The following is a 14,517-nucleotide window of genomic DNA, read 5'->3' on the forward strand; positions in this document are numbered from 1 at the left end:
AATATTCCTCGGGTGAGAATGACATACTTTTTTCCCTAAGTGCGTAATACGATTATTTCCAAAAATAACAAAAGTATGTCATGTTAAATAGTATTGGTAAACACTAAATAATTTTTCATCTAGATTTAATGATTGACATGGAAAAGTTGTTAGGGTAAAAAGGGGTACTTTGGTGATTTTTTTCGCAATGTCTATTAAAGATAGAAATTTAAAGAAAAAATGAATTTACTTCTCATACTCTTTATAATATATTTTAAAATAAAAGCTTTATTTAAACCACTAAGAAATGGTTTCAATTATGCGCTAATTTGACGATTTCTTGGGGCCTTAAACACCATGACTTAGGTATATTATGTACAGTAATGACGGTTTTATTTCCGCAACCCTACGACTACTGTGCGCTCATTTTGGTTTGGTGATTGGATGGCTTAATTCCCATTCCAACTCCTCAAGGTAGGTAGGTAAGTCAACGTCATGACCTCGGGGAGAGTCCTCTGTACGTACCTGGGACAAACACCTAGGCATACCTAGGTGTTTGTACGTGGTACGTGGTGTAGGTACGTGGCCTCACTTCCAAATTTAAAATTATATGTACAGTCGTTTCTTCTGCATCCATGTAAGCTCTGTACTTACGATAACACCTTTATTATGAATGTCAAAAAATTACTTTTTTATTGAATTTGCCACCACTTCGTAAAGGGTTGAGCTAATTAGAAGAGGTGCCAAGAAACTCATTGCCACTCTTTAAAATCAACATTTACATTTTCAACGTTTTACAAACAATTTCAATACATATGTAAAGTGATGCAACAAAAGTACTCATACGACACGTATCAGATTTATTCTTTTTAAAGGAATTAAACCTCAATCCTATATTTTATAGTGTGTTAACGTTACTTATTGTAATATCTATCTACTTACATTTTGATCCCTTAGCTTTTCTAACAGCTCTTAGTATTTTGTTGTTACTTAAGATAAGATAAGATAAACTACATTGAGCGTTTAGGTTATATTAGTAACATATAACTCTGCCAATACAGCAAGATTTGGATAGCCGAAAATAGATTTTATAGTTATTATGAAATTGGATTTCATACATTATAATAAACATTCAAAAAAGGCTAAGAATCTTTTACTACTCTTGTAGTATTAATAAAGCGTCGACGTCGCTCAAAGGAAGTGACAACTCGACCGATATTTTACTCTATGCAACTGATATGAACATGATTCTCCATATCTCAGCCCAGAACTTGATGTATGAGTATGATCCTCCATATCTTAGCCCAGAACTTGATGTAATAATCAGTTACCTTCAGCTGAGACTAAGCTAACCGTTCAATACTACTTATTAGGTTTTGTTACAAGCTATAGTTCCGTATACTGTAGCATTACATTTTCGCCAAAGCATCATAACAACTTGTGATTTATCAGCTTTCGAGTACTCTCAAATATAATTCTCGTCTATATTATACGTTAAAGTCCTGCTTACATTATATTATGATGTGTTGTTAATTTTTTACAATATTTCAGTGGATTTGACAAAGGAACAAAAAAGAAAAAAAATTAAATTCCACAGCTGAAAATCTAAGTGATCCGCTAGCCTGGGACTAGATTATGATTATTTTAAAACTAAAGCGATGGCAGTACATTATAAAAAGGGCACAATAAAAAAAGAATGGTGGGAGTTTCTTGCGCCGCTTCTTTTCTCTCAGAGCGCCATTTGTTTTCGAAGCGGTTGTAGTATCTATCTAGTATATTAGAAATGACACCAAAAAGAATTCTAAGGGAATCAATTTTGAGAAAATAAATGCCTTTTTATGTCTTTGGTTCAATTATGATTTTGGAACCGAAATTTTTGTCCTTGTTGTGTAACCAACGCTTTCGGATCAGTAGAAAAAAGTAGTCGAAATTTTATATAAAATCAAAAACAACGTGACTTAAATTATGTAACGATATGCATTCTTAAATCACCCTTGTATATTTCCTTGGCATTTTACCAGCAAAATACTGTGTTCTCATATAGAATTACTTCTCGCATTGCATTCCCTTGAGAGTAGACTTTTGCTCGACCCTTTCTTAGTGACCGTCCATCTAAAAGATTCTCATAAATTTTATGATGTAGATATTGACACGGGAGTGGGTCAGGGATTAGAAATAATACTCCGCTTATAGGAACGAGTCTTTATTTGCGTTCACTTTTTCTAAACTTGCACTTCGCCGGTCTGCCGCTGTTCCTCTTGTGGGCGGTGGTACCTTCAACGCGTCACACCGCACCGAACACTTAAGTCTCTTCTATCTTCTTCCTCTTGGAACACTTCCACTTTTCACTACTTCTTCTTTTCTTCTTCTTCTTCTTTACACTTTCGAGTCAGAACTAGAACTGCCGTAGGCCACACTTAGTACGGCTTATATACCCCCGGATCCGTTCTATTTTCAAAATGATTCTCCCATTCCATCTTTAAATTTAAATTGTACTAGAAATTTCCTTTAACTTAACAAAACCCGAAAAAATCCATACACTGGTAGGTGTATCGAACCCGGGTCTACAGCGTCTAAAGTAAACACTTTTCCGCTGAGCTACGAGTATTGCTGATGGAGCTGTTGAAATTAACAATGTCTTGAAGTTTTACAACTCTCGTCATATACTTCGATGAGTTGCTACGCAACACTGCCCCCTCCCAAGACATGATCGTCCCGATCATCGTTGCTTCCGTAGTACCTAGCCACCCGATCGACATGTACGATTTTCGGGGGACTTCGAGGCGTACGCTGGATCCTGAGAGTCACATCATTTATCCTTGTGATTACTTTGTATGGTCCCTCCCAACTTGGTTGGAGCTTCGGAGACTTCCCCTTTCGCCTTACAGGATTGTGTAACCAAATCAGGGTTCCCTCTTCAAAACCAGGAATATTAGCTCTTCGATCGTAGCGGGTCTTCATCCGTTCACTTGCCTTAAGCCCAGTTGTTCTAATTTCCTCGTAGATGTCAACCATCTTTTTCCGTAACTCATCCACATATTCTGTTATACTTTTCGGAGTATCCGGTGGACAGCCTGAGAGTAAATCAGCTGGAAATTTCAATTCCCTTCCAAAATTGGCGTACGCAGGAGTCACCGTTGTCGTCTCGTGTATTGCGCTTCTATACGACATAAGAAACAGTGGAATGTACTCATCCCAGTTATCCTGATGACTGTCCACTACTTTTGCCAGATTTCGCTCCAATGTTTGGTTAAACCTCTCCACCATCCCGTCCGACTGTGGATGATATGGCGTAGTTCTGGTCTTATGGATTCCCAAGATCTTGCAAACTTCTAGAAATACTTGTGATTCGAAGTTCCGCCCTTGGTCACTGTGCAACTCCAAAGGCACACCGAATCTGCAGAAAACTTCATTCACCAGCTTCGTCGCAACGGTAATTGCTTCTTGATTCGGTAGAGCAAATGCTTCCGGCCACTTCGTGAAATAATCCATCACCACCATTATGTAACGGTTTCCAGATTTGGTGACTGGGAACGGTCCGGCCATATCCAGAGCTACTCTTTCCCATGGAGCCCCAACATTGTACAACTTCATAGCTCCTCTGCTCCGGGTCTGAGGTCTTTTGACAGCAGCACAACTCTTGCATTTTCGGCACCAGTTTTCCACATCATCACGGCAATGCAACCAGTAAAATCGTTCTTTAATTTTTGTGAGAGTTCTTCTTATTCCCAAATGTCCACCTGAAGAACCATTGTGATAAGCTCTCAGGATCTCGTTCACCTTCTCCCTGGGAACGAGCAGTTGCAGATGGCAACCCTTTCCTTGCGGCATTTCCCATTTACGACAGAGCAACCCGTCATGCATCACCAAACTGTTCCATTGTGCCCAGAGACTCTCGGTAGCCGTACTGTGTCTAGCCACTTCAGACCATTTTGGTTTAAGTGATCCACTTGCTAGCCAATGTAAAAGTGGTTGAAGATCCTTATCATTTTCCTGAGCTCTCCTCATTGCATCGTTGCTCCAGTTCTCGTCGATCGAATCTGTTCTGATCAGCCGGATTATTGGATTTTCTTTCTCCTCCTGACGAATGCAATGTTTGCATTCCATCGGACAAGGTCTTCTAGATAACGCATCTGCATTTCCATGACTTTTTCCTCCTCGATGCTCGATTTCAAAGTCATACTCTTGAAGTTGCTCAATCCATCTGGCCACTTGTCCTTCCAGATTCTTGAATTCTAGTAACCACTTCAAGGCGGCATGATCAGTCCTTACGAGGAATTTGCGACCCAACAAGTACTTTTTGAAATGTTGTAATGTCTTCACCACGGCCAGTAACTCCCTACGAGTTACATAGTAGTTTCTCTCCGGCTTTGATAAAGATTTGCTAAAGTATGCAATTACAACTTCTTGATCTCCTCTCTTCTGAGATAGTACTCCACCAATTCCAGTGTTGCTAGCATCAGCATCCACTATGAATCTTCCCTCTGTGTCAGGATATCCGAGGATAGGTGATTCACATAGTCTTTTCTTCAACTCTAAGAAAGCTTGTTCGCATTCTTCATCCCAGGAAAAGGCTCTTTTCTCCTCCGTCAGTCGAAGTAAGGGCTTAGCAACATCGGAAAACCCTTTCACAAAGCGTCGATAATAAGAGCATAGTCCTAGAAATGCTCTCACATGTGTCTTTTCTGTCGGCGTCGGCCAGTCTTTGACAGCACTTATCTTGGCAGGATCCGTCGCAACGCCTTGCTCCGAGATAACATGCCCCAAGTGATTCACCTGACGTTGAAAGAAGGAACATTTTTTTTGGACTCAACTTCAAGTTGACACACTGCAGTTTTGTGAAGACTTTTTCGAGCTTCTTAAGATGATCTTCAAAACTTCGTCCCATAATGATTATGTCATCCAAGTAGACAAGGCAGGTTTCCCCCAACATACCTGCCAGCACATGCTCCATCAACCTTTCGAAAGTAGCTGGGGCGTTGCATAATCCGAAGGGCATTGTTTTGAACTGCCATAACCCTTTTCCGGTGGAAAAAGCCGTCTTCTCCTTGTCTTTAGGGTCCAGATCGACTTGCCAGTAGCCACTTTTCAAATCAAGAGTAGAGAACCACGTCATGCCACAAAGTGAATCTAATGTGTCATCGATTCTTGGCAATGGATATCTGTCTTTCTTAGTTACATCGTTCAAACGCAGATAGTCCACACAAAATCTAGTTGATCCATCCTTCTTCTTCACCAGAACCACTGGAGAACACCATGGTTTCGTCTCTGCCGCTGCAGCTGTTCCCGCTCGCGTGGTCACTCCCTTCTCGTTCCTGGGCACTAATGGAATCTTTCCAATCCCACTTCTGACACCAATTGATACGGGAGTGGGTCAGGGATTGGAAATAATACTCCACTTATAGGAACGAGTCTTTATTTGCATTCACTTTTTCTGAACTTGCGCTTCGCCGGTCTGCCTCTCTTCCTCTTGTGGGCGGCGGTACCTTCAACGCGTCACACCGCACCGAACACTAAGTCTCTTCTACCTTCTTCTTCTTGGAACACTTCCACTTTTCACTGCTTCTTCTTTTCTTCTTCTTCTGGTGTCAGAAGTGGGATGGGTTGTGTGTCCTTCAGCCAACACAGGAGTTTCCTGCGGATCCACATCGAGCAGAAATTTAAAACTACCTTCCTACGACGGCAAGTCTTCCTGGGCTGCCTTTAAGCTACAATTGGAGACGGTCAGAAGAGCCTGCGGTTGGAGTGACCAAGAAGCGCACTCTGCCCTCACACTAGCGCTCCGTGACGAAGCACTCTCCGTATTGGAAGCACTCGGCGCTGGGAAGGAGGAAGTGACCTACACAGACCTTATTGACGCGTTGGAGGCACGCTATGGTGATAAACACCTCGAACATGTGTACCGGGCGCAACTTAAGGACCGCTGTCAAAGGGCCAGCGAAACTCTTCAGCAGTGGTCCGTGGAAGCCGAGAAACTAGTGCGTAAAGCATATCAGTCGTCGCCAGCTACAATAGAAGAAATGTTGCTCCAAGTTTTCATCGATGGAATACGGGACGCCGAAGTTAGAGCAGCCGTACGATTGAGAGCATCGGAAGACGACACATGCGAGAAAATGTAAACTTAACACTCACAACAGTTACCGGCCAGCGCATACCAGTCCAGGGAGAGAAGATCGTGGCCATGAAAATCGGGGATACGTTGTACTGGCAAAAAGTGGTAATCGCGGATATCACAGATGACTGCATCATTGGGTTGGATTTTCTTCGAAATCATCAGTTTACCATTGACATGAAACATGGTGTATTGAAGCATGGAGGTGAAGAAATTCCAATAAAAGGCGGAACTGTTGGGAAAGTGTTGTGTTTAAGAGACAATACTTTAAATCCGAGATCGCAGACCCTAGTCCCGGTAGTCCTGCCAAGGGATGACAGAGGAAGACCTTGTAAATGCGCTATAATAGAAAGGGAGACATCGGACACGACATGGATCCCAGCCAGGACTGTTGTGGGTAACTCCCAGATTGCGATGGTTCCCGTGTTTAATCCTCATGAGGACAAGCAAATTATTAGGAAGGGAACAGTGATCGGAGCTTGTGAGGAGATAGCTTGGTTAAGAAAGTGTGAAGAAGGGAGGAAGACCGTAGCTGCAAACCAGGATGTGAACATACAGAAACTTCTGGATGGCTGTAAGGACAATCTTACCAAGCTACAGTTAATAAAAGCGAGAAATTTCCTGCTACGCTACTCCGGGATTTTCTCAAAGAACGACGGGGACATCGGAAGAATTGGTTTGGTGAAACACAAGATCGACACAGGAGACACTGTTCCGATACGGCAAAGACCAAGACGTATTCCGTTTGCACGCGAACAAGAAGTGGAAGACATGATTCGGGATATGAAAGAAAATGGTGTGATAGAACCGTCGTCGAGTCCATGGTGTTCTACAGTGGTTCTGGTGAAGAAGAAGGATGGATCAACTAGATTTTGTGTGGACTATCTGCGTTTGAACGATGTAACTAAGAAAGACAGATATCCATTGCCAAGAATCGATGACACATTAGATTCACTTTGTGGCATGACGTGGTTCTCTACTCTTGATTTGAAAAGTGGCTACTGGCAAGTCGATCTGGACCCTAAAGACAAGGAGAAGACGGCTTTTTCCACCGGAAAAGGGTTATGGCAGTTCAAAACAATGCCCTTCGGATTATGCAACGCCCCAGCTACTTTCGAAAGGTTGATGGAGCATGTGCTGGCAGGTATGTTGGGAGAAACCTGCCTTGTCTAATTGGATGACATAATCATTATGGGACGAAGTTTTGAAGATCATCTTAAGAAGCTCGAAAAAGTCTTCACAAAACTGCAGGGTGCCAACTTGAAGTTGAGTCCAAAAAAAATGTTCCTTCTTTCAACGTCAGGTGAATCACTTGGAGCATGTTATCTCGGAGCAAGGCGTTGCGACGGATCCTGCCAAGATAAGTGCTGTCAAAGACTGGCCGACGCCGACAGAAAAGACACATGTGAGAGCATTTCTAGGACTATGCTCTTATTATCGACGCTTTGTGAAAGGGTTTTCCGATGTTGCTAAGCCCTTACTTCGACTGACGGAGGAGAAAAGAGCCTTTTCCTGGGATGAAGAATGCGAACAAGCTTTCTTAGAGTTGAAGAAAAGACTATGTGAATCACCTATCCTCGGATATCCTGACACAGAGGGAAGATTCATAGTGGATGCTGATGCTAGCAACACTGGAATTGGTGGAGTACTATCTCAGAAGAGAGGAGATCAAGAAGTTGTAATTGCATACTTTAGCAAATCTTTATCAAAGCCGGAGAGAAACTACTATGTAACTCGTAGGGAGTTACTGGCCGTGGTGAAGACATTACAACATTTCAAAAAGTACTTGTTGGGTCGCAAATTCCTCGTAAGGACTGATCATGCCGCCTTGAAGTGGTTACTAGAATTCAAGAATCTGGAAGGACAAGTGGCCAGATGGATTGAGCAACTTCAAGAGTATGACTTTGAAATCGAGCATCGAGGAGGAAAAAGTCATGGAAATGCAGATGCGTTATCTACAAGACCTTGTCCGATGGAATGCAAACATTGCATTCGTCAGGAGGAGTAAGAAAATCCAATAATCCGGCTGATCAGAACAGATTCGATCGACGAGAACTGGAGCAACGATGCAATGAGGAGAGCTCAGGAAAATGATAAGGATCTTCAACCACTTTTACATTGGCTAGCAAGTGGATCACTTAAACCAAAATGGTCTGAAGTGGCTAGACACAGTACGGCTACCAAGAGTCTCTGGGCACAATGGAACAGTTTGGTGATGCATGACGGGTTGCTCTGTCGTAAATGGGAAATGCCGCAAGGAAAGGATTGCCATCTGCAACTGCTCGTTCCCAGGGAGAAGGTGAACGAGATCCTGAGAGCTTAACACGATGGTTCTTCAGGTGGACATTTGGGAATAAGAAGAACTCTCACAAAAATTAAAGAACGATTTTACTGGTTGCATTGCCGTGATGATGTAGAAGACTGGTACCGAAAATGCAAGAGTTGTGCTGCTGTCAAAGGACCTCAGACCCGGAGCAGAGGAGCTATGAAGTTGTACAATGTTGGGGCTCCGTGGGAAAGAGTAGCTCTGGATATAGCCGGACCGTTCCCAGTCACCAAATCTGGAAACCGTTACATAATGGTGGTGATGGATTATTTCACGAAGTGGCCGGAAGCATTTGCTCTACCGAATCAAGAAGCAATTACCGTTGCGACGAAGCTGGTGAATGAAGTTTTCTGCAGATTCGATGTGCCTTTGGAGTTGCACAGTGACCAAGGGCGGAACTTCGAATCACAAGTATTTCTAGAAGTTTGCAAGATCTTGGGAATCCATAAGACCAGAACTACGCCATATCATCCACAGTCGGACGGGATGGTGGAGAGGTTTATCCAAACATTGGAGCGAAATCTGGCAAAAGTAGTGGACAGTCATCAGGATAACTGGGATGAGTACATTCCACTGTTTCTTATGTCGTATACGACAGAGTTGTCGGAGACGACAACGGTGACTCCAGCGTACGCCAATTTTGGAAGGGAATTGAAATTGCCAGCTGATTTACTCTCAGGCTGTCCACCGGATACTCCGAAAAGTATAACAGAATATGTGGATGAGGTATTGAAAAAGATGGTTGACATCTACGAGGAAATTAGAACAACTGGGCTTAAGGCAAGTGAACGAATGAAGACCCGCTACGATCGAAGAGCTAATATTCCTGGTTTTGAAGAGGGAACCCTGATTTGGTTACACAATCCTGTAAGGCGAAAGGGGAAGTCTCCGAAGCTCCAACCAAGTTGGGAGGGACCATACAAAGTAATCACAAGGATAAATGATGTGACTCTCAGGATCCAGCGTACCCCTCGAAGTCCCCGAAAATCGTACATGTCGATCGGGTGGCTAAGTACTACGGAAGCAACGATGATCGGGCCGATCATGTCTGGGAGGGGGCAGTGTTGCGTAGCAACTCATCGAAGTATATGACGAGAGTTGTAAAACTTCAAGACATTGTTAATTTCAACAGCTCCATCAGCAATACTCGTAGCTCAGCGGAAAAGTGTTTACTTTAGACGCTGTAGACCCGGGTTCGATACACCTACCAGTGTATGGATTTTTTTGGGTTTTGTAAAGTTAAGGGAAATTTCTAGTAAGTTCAGGATTAAATCGAACAGAAAAAAAGGGATGGAAAATGTGTAAGCAGGATAAAAATAGTTAAAAGAATTTTCTAGTACAATTTAAATTTAAAGATGGAATGGGAGAATCATTTTGAATATAGAACGGATCCCGGGATATATAAGCCGTACTAAGCGTGGCCTACGGCAGTTCTAGTTCTGACTCGAAAGTGTAAAGAAGAAGAAGAAGAAAAGAAGAAGTAGTGAAAAGTGGAAGTGTTCCAAGAGGAAGAAGATAGAAGAGACTTAGTGTTCGGTGCGGTGTGACGCGTTGAAGGTACCGCCGCCCACAAGAGGAACAGCGGCAGACCGGCGAAGTGCAAGTTCAGAAAAAGTGAACGCAAATAAAGACTCGTTCCTATAAGCGGAGTATTATTTCCAATCCCTGACCCACACTTCAAGTTGGCACCCTGCAGTTTTGTGAAGACTTTTTAGAGCTTCTTAAGATGATCTTCAAAACTTCGTCCCATAATGATTATGTCATCCAAGTAGACAAGGCAGGTTTCTCCCAACATACCTGCCAGCACATGCTCCATCAACCTTTCGAAAGTAGCTGGGGCGTTGCATAATCCGAAGGGCATTGTTTTGAACTGCCATAACCCTTTTCCGGTGGAAAAAGCCGTCTTCTCCTTGTCTTTAGGGTCCAGATCGACTTGCCAGTAGCCACTTTTCAAATCAAGAGTAGAGAACCACGTCATGCCACAAAGTGAATCTAATGTGTCATCGATTCTTGACAATGGATAACTGTCTTTCTTAGTTACATCGTTCAAACGCCGATAGTCCACACAAAATCTAGTTGATCCATCCCACTTCTGACACCAATTGACACGGGAGTGGTTCAGGGATTGGAAATAATACTCCGCTTATAGGAACGTGTCTTTATTTGCGTTCACTTTTTCTGAACTTGCACTTCGCCGGTCTGCCGCTGTTCCTCTTGTGGGCGGCGGTACCGAACACTAAGTCTCTTCTATCTTCTTCCTCTTGGAACACTTCCACTTTTCACTACTTCTTCTTTTCTTCTTCTTCTTCTTTACCCTTTCGAGTCAGAACTAGAACTGCCGTGGGCCACACTTAGTACGGCTTATATACCCCCGGATCCATTCTATTTACACAGTGAATCTCCCATTCCATCTTTGAAAGAAAGAAAGAAAGAAAAAGCATTTATTTTAACACTCACAAATCACAAAAAGAAGAAACTTAAAAATATATACAAATATAAAAAGGTGTGGTGTTTAAAAAGGAGCCACTCAGCATGTGTTTCAACACAAGTGTGCTGCAACGCTGATTTTCTGTGACCCCGCGTGACACATGAACTTCAAGGGTGACACCTCGCCTGAATTAAAGTAAATTTAAATTGTACTAGAAATTTCCTTTAACTTTACAAAACCCAAAAAAATCGCAACCGAAAATTATAAAAGTAACATTCAATATTATCATAGTAAAACCATTTTATTTTCAATTAATTATAATTTAATATAAAAAGGATAAATAGTGACGAGTAATGATAATTTGAATATCATTAAAAAAAACTACGTTTAAAAAAATTACTTCAAATACTCAAAAGCATAAAATAACTTAATAGAGATTTAATTTAATACACCTCTTATACAAAACTTGTACCTTAAATATAAATAAAATAGTATTATTTGTATGTGCTACCTATAACTTACTTACTTTCTTATTTTTTACTGTTTAGCTTCATTAATCAGATAAACTTTAATATTTCCTTGCTTTTTATTGTCATATATATAATATAATAAAATATAACATTAAATAGTTATTTTTTTAAGTAGTTATAGGCAAACCGACACATTTACGCGCGTCTTAATAATATAGATCCCAAATATCACGTTTTTGTGAGACACTGTAATATCGTGAAGAACGTTTGATTGCTATGAATGACAGGTAGCCTAAGACCCACTTTTGGGCAAACGGGTTAATAATATTATTATACAATCAAACTAAATAAAAACTCCTAAAAAGCAGAACTCAAAATATAATGACACATAAACAAAAATAGTCATAAAAAGAAAAGTACTGGGCCAAACTATAACAAATTATTGTGGGACCAAATAGCAAACATACCGCATCAAGCTAATAAGAATCACTAAAATCGGATTATAATTCTCATCGTAATCGGTGTACATACATAAAAAAATCCAAACGATTGAGAACCTCCTCCTTTCCGAAGTCGGTTCACAAACAAAATATCTCCGGGTGCCCTAGTAAGCAAATTATTTTTATCATCTCAAACAAATTAATGATGTGATGCACCAGGGTTGATAATTCCGTACATTACCACGGTATTAGCAACCCTAATGACACATGATCTAACGCGCAAATACTGTAAGAGCTATTAGTCATAACACATTCACTGCAGACTGCTTGGCAAGATTTATCTACTTGACGTCACATTAACAGTTACTCTCGTGGTCATTTTGCTGAATTAATTTGGCAGTAAAAATAGCAACATGTTAATTGTTAATTAAGCTTTATATAAGACCTTTTTGTTGAACTCTCAGTACTATCAGTAGAAAGAAATCTAAAATATTATAATTTTTTTCCCAATTTTTAGCAACCATACTTACGCAGTGGCGACATATATAATATACGATTAGTTGATAATTTTGAGCAATATCTATATCTTAAGAATCTTCGTTAAAACTTGAAATAAGCTAAATAGTCATTTTTAAACAATCTTTAAATTCAATTCACAAGAACGCTTATAAATCAAAACAATTTTCGGTTAAAAGGGTAGTGTGTTTTCGCAGCTTTTGAAGAATCAACGGCCACTTTACTATTTCCTTGTAATGGCTCTTACGTTTTCTTTATACCCATGAATGAAACCAACCCATTTGAGAGAGTAAGCAAACATGTTTGGGTAACTTAGACGCTTTGGACATGTATACTTTGATAAATTGTTACAATTTACGATACTTTGGGAAGAAATATTCAAACTTAACTTTGGTACTTATACGAGTGATATATGAATCAGTATATTATGCCTAAAACCTTACTTTTTTTCAATATGAATAATGCTATTTTCAGACTTGATCCTAGTTCATTTATTAGATACGGCGCGCTTGTATGCAGACTTTTTTACTCATAAAAAACAATTATGATGTTCTGGCTGATCTCTAAAAGGGCGTGCCTTTTCCCCGCTGTTTCGTTATTTTTCTAGTCTAAGGTGTTCACAGTAAGGCTGGACAGGAGTCGAGGAAATGATTGTGTCAGTTATCAATAGTATTTTAATGCCATTTATTGCTTCAGAGATAGTAATGGATATGTCCAAGCATATAAATCACAATTAATTAATTTACCTCCTTCTTTTCAAAGTCATCTTAGGTGCTAAGGATATATACGATTACATTTGGAGACCGTTACAGCATGTACATAAAGATAAGGTTATTTATATAATAAGGGCTAAATAAAGTTATGTAAATGTTAAATTTATATAATTTTAAAGCATAAGAAATAAAGATACAAGAACAAAAAATGCTTATCTACAATCTTAACATCTATCTGACATCTACAGAATTGAGTGTCTTAATTTATTTATTTTTAAAATTTTATATATTGTCGCTGAACAGATCAATGGACTTATCTCTAACGATAAATTCATTGTATAGTCTTCCTAACCGGGGTATTAGCGAGTGATGACCGAGATTGGTGTTGTGGGTTGGATGAGTAAAAAGTGAAATAGGATACCGTGGAGAACGGGAGGGAACCTTGATGGATATTTGACTAAAAAGATCCGTGTTATTCCATACTTCAGTTTTAATAACATAAAATGAAGATCGCATTAATATATATATCGTTATATTAATTTTTTATTGAATGTCAACTTAATTAAGTCGTAGCTGAGCAATAAGATAGAGGAAGCCATAGGTGGTTGTATTTTGCAATACGTATTAATAACTTCGTATTCTAACTTTTTAAAGACTTATTTTGTTGAGAGAACTAATATACTATTGATGCCTTTGTATCAATTAGAATGTATCTGAAAAATATCATATTCGTAAAGCTACTCGAAACTGTCAAAGGAAAGTTTAATAATAATTGAGCATGTTTCGATTTTAAACCCATAAACTCTGGTGTCCCGGAAGGCTACACTGTTTCTTCTGCATATCAATGATTTGCTGCAAATCAGCGGTATTCGTTGCTATGCAGACGACATCATAGGTTACGTGCCAACATCTCTCGGGATATCGTCAGCGAGAACCGGAACAAACTTGTTTGTGAAATCGAGACTGCTATACTGTCTTGGAATGAGGCTGACAAAATTTCGTCCAGTTAAACCCTAAGAACATATTATAAGATTTTGCGTTCGCTTTTAAAAAGTCTCCCTTTATCGTATACCCTAAATTCGAGAACACCCGTCTGATACTGCTACTGCTAGTATCGGCACACTCGGCGTCTATTTATCGACCGACGTTCACTTTCGTGGTAACATAGAAGCAAAGGCCTATAACAACAGTCACTTTCTATGAGAAATTTAGTCACTGCTTGTTTGATATACTTCTTAAGTGACTCGATCGCGGCGTGTCAATTAGAGCAGGCCATGTCTTCTAAATCAGACCGTTATTAGTAGTTTTAGTAGTTGTCTATAATGTATTTAAGATCCATGCGCTTAGTAAGTTCCAGAGAGCGTGTTATTGCCAACCGACTAAGAAACTATTAATACAGCATTGTTTAAAATTGCAGATTTGTTTCCAACTTCAAAAAAGGAGGAGGTTCCCAGTTCATCGGAATCTTTTATTTATTTTTTTAATAGTAGTGGATTACTTGAAGGCACCTGAACTATATGGAAAATTATGTGT

The sequence above is a fragment of the Leptidea sinapis genome, chromosome 8, assembly GCF_905404315.1.
Source record: "Leptidea sinapis chromosome 8, ilLepSina1.1, whole genome shotgun sequence".
Lineage (NCBI taxonomy): Eukaryota > Metazoa > Arthropoda > Insecta > Lepidoptera > Pieridae > Leptidea > Leptidea sinapis.